This window comes from Amphiprion ocellaris, chromosome 10 (genome assembly GCF_022539595.1).
Source record: "Amphiprion ocellaris isolate individual 3 ecotype Okinawa chromosome 10, ASM2253959v1, whole genome shotgun sequence".
Classification (NCBI taxonomy): domain Eukaryota; kingdom Metazoa; phylum Chordata; class Actinopteri; family Pomacentridae; genus Amphiprion; species Amphiprion ocellaris.
Window position 1 is genome coordinate 15964859 of NC_072775.1, and position 13458 is coordinate 15978316.

At 37.5% G+C, this 13458-nt stretch overlaps 1 long non-coding RNA gene across 1 annotated transcript; it reads left to right on the plus strand.

Annotated features, from left to right (window-relative positions):
* Window positions 1–2686: 2686 nt before the first annotated feature.
* Window positions 2687–8434, plus strand: LOC129349787 (uncharacterized). The gene is made up of 3 exons (XR_008602908.1): window positions 2687–3537; window positions 4675–4823; window positions 8070–8434. It is a non-coding gene; the product is annotated as an uncharacterized LOC129349787 (long non-coding RNA).
* The last annotated feature ends 5024 nt before the right edge of the window (window positions 8435–13458 follow it).

The following is a 13458-nucleotide window of genomic DNA, read 5'->3' on the forward strand; positions in this document are numbered from 1 at the left end:
ACATGCCCAACCCTGTCTGCTAGGCTGTTCCAATCCTTCTCATGAAGTCTGGACCCCGGCAAGGTCACAGGTGGGATATACTGGCTACTCACCTACCATCACCAACATCACGTAATGAAAATAAACTTGTAAATATGCTGAATGTCAAGGTGCTAAAACAAAGACCACCTCATCAGTATCGTATCCTGGGATCTTGACAAAGTGTGAGACATTTGATGAGCTCAGAGATACTTTCGACCAGAGTCCACATGTTTGTGCAACACCTGATAACCCGTGTTATCCTAGTAGGCTCTAACAATGTGCCAACGAGCTTTATGCAGTATCAGAAATGTTGGGCTCTCTGTTCTTTAATACCTCCATAAAGCCCTCAGTGTCACCTCAGTTTTCTGTATTCTTCAAATCAAACCAGAGGAAGGACAATGTATGCAAGTAAGAACTGTTTGTCACTTCTCCTTAGTCATGATGAAGTTGATTCAGTGCAGTTTGGAAGTACCCACACTGCCTGCCTCTGTGTTTCACTTTGGGTGTTATGCACCACAGAATCATTCTCTCATTTCATCTACTTGAATACACCCTTCTGTTATTGCCAGAACTCTCAAACTTGGATTCTCAGGACTATTTTCCAGTCACCCACTGAGAAAGGCTGGTGTGTAATTTGGTATTCACTTCTGATAAGTTACTGAGAAACCACTAGTCATCCTCTAAGAGCAGTAACAGACAGCCTACTTTTGAGGTCTTTTACTGATTGGAGTCTTGCATTCTTTGTTTAACAAGTTTTGCATCTGTGATGACGTTGCTTTTCTATGTCTTAATGAACAGAGTTTGATGTATTGATCCTCTGAGGGTGTGCTCACTTTTGTTTTGCCTAATGAGGATTTTGATCACAACTGATTGAGTTTGTGCAAAGCATTTTAAAGTGTCATCCTCTGCCCCCTTAGAAACATTCTGTCTAGCCATAATATGATGCCAAGAAAGCCTCGCATTGTTGAGAATAGCAATTCGACTTCTGACACTTTCACTTAGTTCTGATGATTCGTTTTCCCACCATCACAACACCTCTTCATAAGCAATGATCTTCTGGAAACCTGAGCCACAGCCATATTTGTAACAGGTGAACAAGTAGATTTACTTGAACAAGGTTCTGATGAGCAGATCAAATCCACTCGAATGTCATCTGAATGTTTACTTCAATGGAAGAGATACAACTGAAGGAAATCTGATGTTTTGCGTAAATGTCACAGATTCCTTCCTTCCTTCCTTCCTTCCTTCCTTCCTTCCTTCCTTCCTTCCTTCCTTCCTTCCTTCCTTCCTTCCTTCCTTCCTTCCTTCCTTCCTTCCTTCCTTCCTTCCTTCCTTCCTTCCTTCCTTCCTTCCTTCCTTCCTTCCTTCCTTCCTTCCTTCCTTCCTTCCTTCCTTCCTTCCTTCCTTCCTTCAGGGCTCTTCAGTGGAGGCCTGACTTCTCCAAATTAATATTCAGAGTTGTCTCTCAAGTCAAAGCAAAGGTTTTACTTGAACAGAGCACAGTCTGAACAAGTGACTGGCAATAGGTGGAAACAGTTTAGTTTTTAAGCAGGCACAAGTTACATTGGCATTATCAGTTTCTTAGCAGCCAGTTTCAACCAGCTGCTTGCAGGATCAACTTGTTATATTTTCATGGTCAAAGTTAGACCACGGAAATTTACTGGGTACAATGGGTTATATGAATTCACAGTCACACAGTTATACAGTAGTTTGAAATCATAAAAAGCATTTAATCACAACATAATTCTAATTTTATAATAATATAATATAAAAACTTTATGATAATTCTAAAGTTTACTTAAAAATTGAAGTTGCAGCAGAGTAGCACTGAGTAAAACACATATGAGTGATACTTTGCTGATGACCTCGTGGAAGCTTTTTAGCAGAGAAATCAATTTTAATGCATTTTTAAAGTAAGGAGCAGATAATGTTTACTGTGTCATTAGAATTCAATCACTCAGAGTGGTATACAGTGTATTTGTTGGTAATTATGTGTGAAATTGGTATTGCATTTAGACAAAGAAATGTACTGAGTGCCACACAGCTTGTGTAATGACGTGACATGATGCTGTTTTCACTTATTTTCTCCATAGACTCACACAAGCAATGCGTGTTGTAACACATGATTTCACATGTTGTCTCTAATTTCCTCTTTCACTACAACAATTCATCATTTTACTCCAGAATCTGTGTTTGAAGGTAATGTCTAACACTTTTTGCTGACTGTAAAAAAAAAAAAAAAAAAAAAAAAAACTGACAATGAATGTGTGAAAAATGACTGTGTGGGATGCTGGTAAAAATGCTGTTCCATTTTTTTCTCAGTGGCACAGACTCAGTATGGTCACTTCTGCTACCAGAGACCTGCAGTGTGGAGTGCAGTGTGTACATGTGTGAGAGAGTGTTGGTATGTTGTATCTTGGCACTTGAGAGACTTTCAGTAACTCATTTGTTAATATTGGTTGTTATATTTAGTTTCTGACTGTCTGTCTTGATTTTATCAGATGAAAGAAATGTTATGAATATGCATGTGGGAGTGTGTCTGAGTGAGTATTTGTTTTTATGGTAATATGCTGTATTTCTTCAAGCTTTTTCAGAACTACCACATTCAAAAGCCACATAGTGTTGCATAGCAGTGCTGCATTATCAGGATTCACTGCATAATATGCTCTTAAAGGATTATGATTAGGAAAGGAGCCTAGTGTGAAGCTTAAGCCTGGTCCATACAAAGACAAGTCGTTTTTAAGACAAGATTTTTCATTTCTTTGTTCAAAAATAAATTAAAAAAAATCTGTTCCTAGTTTCAACAGGCTATCATGATTGTACCTCAAGAAAAGGTGATTCTGATGGGTCCGTGTACGGATCTGGTAATTGGATTTTCCGTTCTGAAACGGGTATTGAAAAACAAAAAACGACTGGTTATTTGATTTTCGTTTTAAAAAACAAAAATTAAAATTGAAATACAAGGCATTTTTCCTTTTCATGATCAAAAAGGGATATATGATTTTTTTTTAAAAAAAATGCTTTGATTTTCGTTTTATATTTAAAATAACAAGAAAGTAAAATCAGTAAGAGACAGAAACGAAAAAAGGTCCGTTTTTTCATTTTCTGAGACCGGAAGAGGTCATCAGCAAGTGTGGAGCCAAACAGAGTACGGTGCATAGACTGTACATACATTTTTTTCGTGAGTTTTCATGTTCAAAATGAGAGATCAGGTGGCCGATCTTAAAATAAATCAATATTGATTTTTTTATAGAGCGTTAAAGTTTTGCGAAGCCAGGGGGCGGGACTACTTGAATGACAGTCCGGTCTGGAATGATTGACAGGTCCTATGGAGGAGGCAGCAGAGACTCTGCTCTCCTCGTTTGGATTAATTCTGATATAATAACTGTTGGTTTATTTATCGGTGGAGCAGCACAACATTTTCCACAGACAGTTTTTCTGCCCGTTGGTTTGTTTCAACCAGTTTTCTACCTTCGGCTGATTCTACCAGCAGACACTGAAAGGACTGATAGTTCGGTAAGTAAATGTTTATTTTCGTATCGGTGCCGCTTTTAATGCACTTTATATGCAGCTTTAGTGTCAGATATAGTGTGTGCCATGCACTCCAGATGTTGGTGGAGTTTGTTTCTGTGTGTGTTGACCAGAGAAGAAAGTTAGCATAGTAAATATTAGCTTTAATGTTAGCGATGCTAACCGAGCTAGCTGCTCAGTCTTAGCCTGATTAAAGCTAACGTAGCTTCAAGCTAATGTGTTGAGTTTCATGTAATCAGCTGAAGTGTGTTGCGTTCCTGTAATGTGGTTCATTAAGTTCATAAAACTGTGGCTGGTTGACATTAATGTAACGTTCAGGAAACTTAAATGTGATTAAAACAGTAACGTTAATGTTCTAGTTGTCAGTAATCACCTTTAATTTGACACTAAAACAGACTCTGATAGTTTTAAATGACATCAGTTTCATTAATTTGTTGAAAATTGTCTCCTTTGTTGTTGTGATGTTGCTGCTGATTCACTAAAAGCAGATGATCCGTGTTGAAGATACGTTTAGTTCTAGTATCAGAAGTACAAGAAGGAAAATGGAAGTTTAGTTCTGCTACATCAAAGATTTCAGGATTAAAATAACTAAATGAGTCTTTATGCCTCAAACTTTATTTTTACAATAAAGAAATAATGAAATAATCACAGATAATAAAAATACAAATAGCAGAGAAAACCTGAGAGAATAATTTCCTGAAAAGTCTGTGAAGGAAAAGCAGCTTTTTATCCTGAAAGATCAGAATCAGCTCCAACACGTGCATCTGGCAGCATCAAGTCAACCAGAAAGAAAAGAAAAAAGAAAATTACTTCTTTCTGATCACATCTGTTCTGCTGCTCACAGGCTGCTGCTGCTCACATTCTTCACATTTATAGTCCATTTTTAAAAGTTCAGCAGACAGGTGCTCTGCTTTGGAGTGTGACGATGTCGTCGGTGATGTGGAGAGTGAAGTTTCCGTTTCACCCACAGCGTGCTTTAGGGCAGCCGGGTCGGACTTGATGTTTGAAATACTGACCGACAGCTCAGATTTAACTGTCTGTAGTTCCGTTTTGATGGGTGTTAAACTTTCACTCAAAGCCGCCAGGAGCTGGGTCTTTAAAATAACCACCGTCTCGTTACAGAGTGAAAGTAGCAATTCCTCCTTAAGGTCAGAGATTGCAGCATCTGAGGGCCTCTTCAAAAGAAGACGTAGATGATGAAGGCATTCTGGAGCAGGACCAGAAAGACCACGACCAAGCAGCCTTGAGATCTTAGGCAGCGTCTCCCTCAGGTGGGTGTCAACGGTGTTCACGGTCAGGTCTGTGGTAATCCCGTCAAAAAACAAAACAGAAAAAAAATTTAGATTTTGTAACCAAAGCACTCTGTGTATAACGTCATAGTATAGGATGTAGTTCGGAAAATGTCAAAGTATAGTATACTTTTCAAGAATAACATAGTATGGCCTGTAATTCATAGTATAGCATGTCAGCAAAAAAACCCAACTGATTATTATGTGGTTCAAAAAGTGCAAAATGATAGGATGTTGTCTAAAATTGTCATGTATGATATGTGGTTCAAAAAATGTTATAGTGCAGTATATTGTCAAAATAGTATGTTTTTCAAGAAAACATCAGAGTATATGTCGTCTAAAAAATGCCATAGAATAATATTTCACTGCACAAGTAAAAGTATAGTAATTTTTAAAACTGTTCAAATTCTTATATGTTGCTAAAAAAACAAAAAAAAAACCTAAAACAAAAAAAAAACCGTCATAGTAATATGTCAGTTTAAAAAGCCTATAGTATAGAGTGTCACCCAACAAACGTCATAGTATAGCATGTCGCTCTAAAAACGTCATAGTATAGCCTTTGGTCCAAAAAACGTCATAGTATAGCATGTCACTCTAAAAACGTCATAGTGTAGCATGTCACTCTAAAAACGTCATAGTATAGCATGTCACTCTAAAAACGTCATAGTATAGCATGTCACCCAAAAAAGGTCATAGTATAGCATGTCGTCCAAAAAACATCATGGTATAGCATGTCGCTCTAAAAACATAGTATATCCTTTGGTCCAAAAAACGTCATAGGATAGTATGTCATCCAAAAAACATCATGGTATAGCATGTCGCTCTAAAAACGTCATAGTGTAGCATGTCACCCAAAAAACATCATAGTATAGCATGCCACTCTAAAGTTGTCATAGTATAGCATGTCACCCAAAAAAGGTCATAGTATAGCATGTCGTCCAAAAAACATCATGGTATAACATGTCGCTCTAAAAACATAGTATATCCTTTGGTCCAAAAAACGTCATAGTATAGCATGTCACTCTAAAAACATCATAGTATAGCCTGTGGTCCAAAAAATGTCATAGTATAGCATGTCGTCCAAAGAACATCATAGTATAGCATGTCGTTCTAAAAACGTCATAGTATAGCTTTTGGTCCAAAAAACGTCATAGTTTAGCATGTCACTCTAAAAACATCATAGTATAGCCTTTGGTCCAAAAAATGTCATAGTATAGCATGTCGTCCAAAGAACATCATAGTATAGCATGTCACTCTTAAAACGTCACAGTATAGCACGTTGCTCTAAAAACGTCATAGTAGGGCTGGGCGATAAATCGATTTTATCGATTAATTCGAGTTTGTACTTAATGCCGATTTGTTTTAATGAAAATCGATTTTCTCATCAACATCCGCCACCAACGCCTTCCCGCTGGGCTCCCGTAGTTCAGAGTGCATAAAGTAGAACAGTGGTTCTCAACCTGGGGTCCGCTTTGTCTGCTCTGAGGCTGTGATGTTATAAAAAATAGATTTTTACATTCTGGATAAAATCAGAGTAACAGACTCGCTGTGTCATCACAAGTCTACTTATATAACATTTTAAAAACACATTTATTTGGTCTTTCTTCAGGTTGGCTCTAGTTCATCCCGATTCATTAGTTTGTGTTACAGTTAGAAAATTACTGATGGAAACGGTGTCTGCAAAACGCAAAACGGGGGAAGATTCATCAGTACCTAAAAACTCCGGCTATACTTCGAGGGTTACCTTAAATTTGGTTTTATTAAGGACGAGACAGAATTATGTTATTTGTAGTGAAATGCTCGCAAATGACAGCATGAAGCCAGCGAATTACGGCGACGTCAGGAAATAAAACACAGTTCGGTAAAGTCAGAAAGATATTCACAAATTCGGACTTCCGGCATCAATAACTCATTAAATATACGTTGTCTAAACATAAATGATGCCTCTTTTCCATCGTTGTAAGGTAGACAATATGCTACAAGCCCAGTTTAATCAAAAGTAGCTGTCTTTCAAGCTGCAGAAATAACATTGGTGTCTATGAGCAGCCGGCTGTGAGACGAGTGAACAGGGACCGTCTGCAAAATGCAAAACCGCTGCAAACAGCGAAGAGACACAAATATTCAACAAATTTACTGCAGCCAGCAACTGACTCCTGCTGGTCATACTACAACTCTTGGTTTAATATTAAATATTTTTTCTCATAATTGTAAGGAATTTTTTAGTTTAAAAAAATAAAAAATCAATAACTCTTATGCCTTGTAGTGTCAACAAATTTACTGCAGCCATAAACTCTCTCCTCCTCGTCATAGTACAACTCTTGAACTCTTGGTTTGATATAAAATATTTTTTTTGTAATTTTAGGAAATTTTCTATTAGTAATACAATTCAATAACTTTCCTCTTATGTTTTGTAGTGTACTTATGTGGTGGTGGTGGTGGTGGTGGTGGTGGGTGGGTGGGGCGCTGGGGTGCAGCTTATAGGAGGGGCTCCCAAGCCACACAGGTTAGGAACCACTGCAGTAGAAGTCAGTCTACTTTATGCAAATGAGCTGGAGCCCTCTCCAGGTAAACACACCGGATCGCAGCGGGAAATGCACCGCAACCGGACCAGCATGCCACATGCGGCACATTTACAGCTGCGATCCGGTGTGTTTACCTGGACAGGGCTGCAGCTTATTTGCATAGAGTAGACTGGACTCCGGGGTGCTGAGAATAGGTAGGGGATAAAAAAAAAAATAAAAAAAAAAATCGGATAAATCGTGAATCGGGATTTTTTGTGAAAAAAATCGGAGATTTTTCTTTTAGGCCATATCGCCCAGCCCTACGTCATAGTATAGCATGTCGCTCCAAAAACATCATAGTATAGCCTTTGGTCCACAAAACGTTGTTTTGTCCCGGCTGTCTGAAGTAGGTGAGGAGCAACACCAAAACAGTCCAAACGCTGGTTTCCAGAGGGTTAGACGAGTATTTATTTGAAAGAGGAAGTTTACAACAACACAACATGTGAGGGGGTTAAAAGCAAATGGGTGTTAGTAAAATAAAAATAAATAAACAGAACTAAAAGTGAACTTCATGTTGACATTGATGGGCATTCCAACCAGGAACAAAGTAAAAGATAATCAATACGAAAAAAAACTCTTCCTGTTCACCTCTTAAAATCCAAAAACACACCACCCTAAACTAAAACTACCAATGGGTTTCCTGTTTTCCTTTCTGAACAATTCAAAGGTCCCTCTCTATCTCCCTACACATCCACCAACCACTGGAACACATCTCCAAAGTTCTGCCGGGCCAGCTCAGCTTCCCCTCAGAAGAAGTTCCACCAGATGAAGGAGCCTTTTGAGAGGCAGCTGGCATCGTGATTGGACTGTACTTTGGTCTGTTCCAATCCAGCTTCAGCTCCAGAGACGGCAGGCGGGACGAGTCAACGGAGGCCGGGTGGACGAAGGCATGCAGCTGAGTACAATCCAGAAAACAACAGAGGAGGAGTGCAGGGCCAGAACAAACAGAGTAGCATCGTATGTCTCTTAGAAAACATCATAGTATAGCCTTTGGGATGAAAAAACGCCATCATATACATCGTATATTGTAAAATAACAAGTCAAAGGAAAGAGACATACATTGTAGAATTGTAATTTTGTGCTGACTGATTTACTGATTATCAGTATTTTATTTTTGACAGATTTACCGTAATAAATACATTTAAAAATGGCGCTACTTTGGCTCTGAACCTTTATCTACCTGTGGTCGCTCTGTCTTCTGGAGTGATTTGATTGGTTATACGTCACGAATAAAACTTTAACTTCTGTAAGCAAAACAAAAACGTATCAACAAAGTTGACTGTTAGAGTTTGTGTTCTTCTAAGTTTAACTCCAAGATTTTAAATACTTTCATTTACTGCAAATGAATATCGACTCCAAATGTCTCAGTAATAATCATTATCAGCCTTAAAAACCCACAAAACACCCCTCTATACTCGACCACACTTAGTACAGTCCGGTTCCCCCTTCTATAAATCTGCTTGGAATCATCCACTTCCTGTTTGTCAAAGTGGCCTTCTACCTGGACAGGTTTTGTTGGAGCTCATGCAACAAACATTTTGGGTAACTGCACTTTAATATGGATGGATGACACTGAATTAGAGTCTGTTTTCATGAGACTGAGTTAAGATGTGTAGCTCTGTCATTAAATAGGAAATTATTTCTCAGAATTCACAGAGAAGTCTGAAATGTTTGCGAGGTTAGCGTCCCACATGTTCTTTGGCTCAGCTAAAGCTAACTCTCTCCAACTTCTGGATCTCTTGAGTTGCTTGTTGTTAAAATATCTTGCTGTAGATGCTAAAGCTCAGAAAGTCTGATGTTTGTTCAAAATAAGCTCATTCTCAAGTCTCATCTGAACTGTCCTCTTTTGTTTGAACTTTCCCTAAACTTAGGAGTTAATGACAGAGCAGCACATCCAGACTCAGTCTCATTTATGTAGAGATGAAACTTCAGTGTCATTCATTGATGTTAAAGTGCAGTTTTTCAAATCTTTGTTGCACACCAACAACCAAACCAGTCCAGGTGGAAGACGATGTGAAGAGAAAGCTCCAGAGGATGAATATCACACATTTACGTTGGAAATAAATGTCCTTTAATTTGACATTGTCATGAAAATAATGTTCAAATCTTTGTTGAGTGTTTTGTTGATGTTTGTTTCTAAATGTTTTTTGACACTCAGCACCAAAGATTAAAATCTTCTACGGCTCACAAGCTGCAACAATTCACACATTATCAACTATCTTTCTGACTAAACTAAGATAAAAAGTGAAAAACTGCCTGATTCCTGCATCATGAATGTAAATCTTTTTGTTTTTTTATGACAGTAAACTGAATATATTTGGGTTTGACATTTTATAAACCAAAACAAGAAATGAATTAGTGGAGAAAACAATCAACAGATTAATGGACAAAGAAAATGTGTTTTCCAACATATATGGCTGAATTACTCCAACATTACAAGGTACATACAATTTTAATTCAATTTTATTTATATAACACCAATTATAGGTCAAATTGTCTCAAGACACTTTGTTTTTATATTTTTTGGTCATATTTAAATGATGACAAAGTAAGAAATTTAAAGCTCTTGACTAATCCAATTTATTATTTGGTTTTTAAGAGACTAATGGACAATTAAAATAAGTTTCTCCACTAAAACTAATAAACATGAGGTCAAATAGAAGGAAGAGTTTTAAATACTGCAGTCCCATGATTACAAGAATAAAGTTTGTCAACAAAAACTAAATCTGCTGGTGGATTCCGTTAAAGTCCTAATAAATGATGATAAAGTGTGATACTAAAGGTTTGTGGTCCTAAAAATGTCAAAGATATGAAGTTGAACATCTGTATGGAGGTTGATAAAATTTGACCTCCCTTCATTTCTCTGGAGCCAACGCCATGGATTTTATGGATGGTGGTTAAAGACCTGCTCTTCTAGTGGTCTTCCTTCTAGTCGCTGTAAAAAGTCAGTCCATCCTGACCGACTTCAACACCTCTTCATGACAACTTGTTCTGCCTCGGACGTCGTGGAAACTCAAGAAACTTGGGAAAACCCGTCGAGACTCGAAGAACTCGTCGGGCGGGGGAAGGTGTGGTGGGCGGTGGAGGGAGGTGGGGGAGTAGAGGGGGGAGGCCGCCACCCACCTCCCCGCCTACTCTCCGCCCTGACTCCACCCAGACTCCGCCTTGGCTCCGCCCATGTGGTCACTTCACGAACTACGATGTCAAAGGGACGACGAATTTATTTCTTTGTATCTGATCTGTAGCTCAGTGAGTTAAGGATTTGCCTATGGAGCTGCAGGTCGCTGGTTCAAGACCAGACCCTTCTTAAGTTTTCTCAAAATTCTGACAAAGACAAAGAAAGAAAAAGGCCGGTGGTGGGTCTCGAACCTGCGACCTTCCAGTTGGTAGTCTGTCTTCTTATCCCCTGAGCTATTCGCTCAGATACTAATTCTTCTTTTTTTTGCGCATTTATCATCTATTTTTTGTCGTTTTCGAGTTTTTTTTTAACTCGAGTCTCGACTCGACCGTTTTTCTCAGGAGGTTGGACTTCAGCCTTTGTGCTGGAGGGTTGAACCCTCAGTTCCAAGACTTTCCAAAGCCTCCACACCTCCCGAGTCCTCAGGACCTGAGCTTTCACACAGTCTGAGGGCTGAAATTTTCTAAGTCCCACAGTAGTTCTCTGTTAGTTTGAACCTTCAGACAGTCTGAGGACTGAAATTTTCTAAGTCCCACAGTAGTTCTCTGTTAGATTTAACTTTCAGACAGTCCAAGGACTGATATCTTCTAAGTTCCTGAGTAGTTCTCTGTTAGTTTGAACCTTCAGACAGTCTGAGGACTGAAATCCTAAAAGTTCTTGAGTAGTTCTCTGTTAGTTTGAACCTTTAGACAGTCTGAGGACTGAAATTTTAAAAGTTTCTCAGTACTTCTCTGTTAGTTTGAACTTTCTGGTTAACAGAAGCCTTAAAACTTGTGACCATGAGTCTTGATTTCACATTTAGACCATCCATCTGAGTTCTTCTCAGACCTTCACCTGTGGGTTTTTTAGAAATCCTCAACAAACTTTGATTCTCTTCACTGAACAGTAAAGTTTGTGGAGATCAGAAGGTAACATTAGTTTGATCCATGCCTTCAACTACTAGTAGACTTTATCTGGAAAGCTGTTTTCTGAAATGAGCTCTTAGTAAATCTGTCCACAATCAAACCAAGAACATAGAAAGAAGAAACGTTTGAAGAAACAACTTGATGTTGTCATTTCAGACTAGAAAACACTTTAATACCTTTATCTGTTTTTGATCTTTTAATTGTTTCTTCTGTTTAATTTGATCTTCTAAAGTTTAACTGGTGTCTTTTCAAATGTTTTGTCTTTAGTTTGATTCTTCTTAAATGTTTAGTTTTGCTCTTTTCTCACCTTTTATTCTTTTCTAATGTCTGATTTGATTTCCAAATGTTTTGTCTTTTTAATGTTTGTTGTTTTTTCAAATATTTTATCGGCTTGTTTGAAAAATTTCCTTTTCTTTCCCCGTATTTAATTTTTCGATTAAATCTTTAAGGTTTTTCTTTTTAAATGTTTTACCACCTTTTAATGTTTAATTTTCTTTTTAAATGCTTCATTGTATTTTCTGTTTAATTCCTATTTATAGTTTTATTGTCTTTAAGATTTAATTTTCTAATTAAACATTTAATTTTTAATTCAATGTTTGTCTTTTTAAAGGTTTAATAATCTAATGTTTTGTGTTTTTAAAAAATGTTTAATATTCTTCTTGTTTCATTTTATTTTTTAAATGTTTAATTATCTACAATATTTCATCTTTAATGTTTCATATTTCTGTTTAAAAAATTTTGTTTAATTTCATAATTACATGTTTCATATCTTCTGTTTAATTATTTAATTAAATATTTTGTCTGTTTAATATAATTTAATTGTATTTAATGTTTAATTTTCTTTTTAAAAGTTTTGTTGTATTGAATGTTTTTTTCCTTTGATTTAATTGCTTTTTTAAAATGTAGTTTATTTCTTTAATCTTTTTTTCTGTCAAGATTTTAACCTCAACCTCAGAAATGAAACAAACCCTTAAATCACAATGAAAATACTTCTGTTGTCACAATCATGAGTTAGTCAATTATTCAGTTTATCAACTCAGCTTTATTTGTTTAGCAACTTTCACACAGATGACAAAACTAAACAAGCAAAGAGAAAAAACTATGCTAAAACTATGATTAAAACTCAAAAACATTAAAAAAAGAAAGATTTAACATCGTAATAAAACATGTCCAGGGGATGGAGGGAGTTTATTGAAGTCTTCTTGGGCTCACATGGCAAATCATTTAAAATATAAACTTGATATTCAGTCTAAGGAAACTGGAAACTGCAGAGTGACAGAAGAACCAACAATATCTCCTGTTTTCTCCTTTAATGAGTCGACTCTTCTTGTGCTTTCAGACCAAAGAACTACAGACTCTTCACAACCTGCTCAAACTCTTGGTACAGGACCTCACCACACGGGTCAAGAAGGTTTCCGTCTCATTTCTACTCTGAAGCTCACCTTCTCCTGCTCAAACTGCTGACAAATGTTTCTGCTGCTCTAAAGTCTGGTCTCCAGAACTTCCTAAAAACTCTCAAAGTCTCTTCTGCTGCAGGTTGCTTTGTAGAACTGTTGCAGAAAACCTCACTAAACCACATGGAGGGGCCTCAAGATAGTCGTCCAAATGAAACCGTACAAAAACCAAACTAGCACAACCCAAACGCTAAAGTCTCCTGCAGCCTACCAGAGAACCTCTGAGAACAGAGAATCAGGACAGGAACTCTTACCTTCTGGACAACCAACGCTGGTTCACAAACAAGAATACAGAATGTGTCTGACCAAAAACCTCTAAAGACTCACTACAGCCAAGATAAAGACACAACTCAGCTGCACCAAATCCACTAATCACTGCACACATTAGCACCATGTGCTAACTGTGGCTAAAGAACCACATTTACCAAGACAACTATCCAGTACAAAGCCCTAAAACACACCAAGAAACACATTAAAGACGATTTTACTGCTGGAAGCTGCAAGCCAACGCCTAAAGAA